This window comes from Phytophthora infestans, genomic scaffold, assembly GCF_000142945.1.
Source record: "Phytophthora infestans T30-4 supercont1.2218 genomic scaffold, whole genome shotgun sequence".
NCBI classification, from domain to species: domain Eukaryota; phylum Oomycota; class Peronosporomycetes; order Peronosporales; family Peronosporaceae; genus Phytophthora; species Phytophthora infestans.
This window is the reverse complement of record NW_003302561.1, coordinates 4,821-5,155: the sequence shown is the minus strand read 5'-3', so window position 1 is coordinate 5,155 and position 335 is coordinate 4,821. Positions and strand designations below refer to the sequence as shown.

The window sequence follows — 335 nt, the reverse complement described above, 5'->3', positions numbered from 1 at the left end:
TTCGATACGTAATGCGAATTGCAGGATTCAGTGAGTCATCGAAATTTTGAACGCATATTGCACTTCCGGGTTAGTCCTGGAAGTATGCCTGTATCTAGTCCCTAGGGTCGAAGTATACACGAAACTTGTCCGGGCCAATGCTCATCTCCGCTACGAATGTTCTGCGAGGCCAAATCCAATCCCCGTCGAAACGCTATACGTAGTTGATCTCCACTTGATGATCCCGTTAGGATTCCGTGCCCACTTGTTCTCTAGTTCGTGATCTTGATTACTCCATAGTGAGACCTGATGCTTGGCGGGCGAAGTAGACGCTGTCCTTGTCCAGGGCCAATGCT

General features: G+C 49.0%; 1 non-coding gene across 1 annotated transcript; it reads left to right on the top strand.

The window, feature by feature from the left end:
• Positions 1–2: 2 nt before the first annotated feature.
• Positions 3–95, top strand: PITG_33526 (the record flags this gene model as incomplete). The annotated part of the gene is made up of 1 exon (XR_009934920.1): positions 3–95. It is a non-coding gene; the product is annotated as a 5.8S ribosomal RNA (ribosomal RNA).
• Between the last annotated feature and the right edge of the window lie 240 nt (positions 96–335).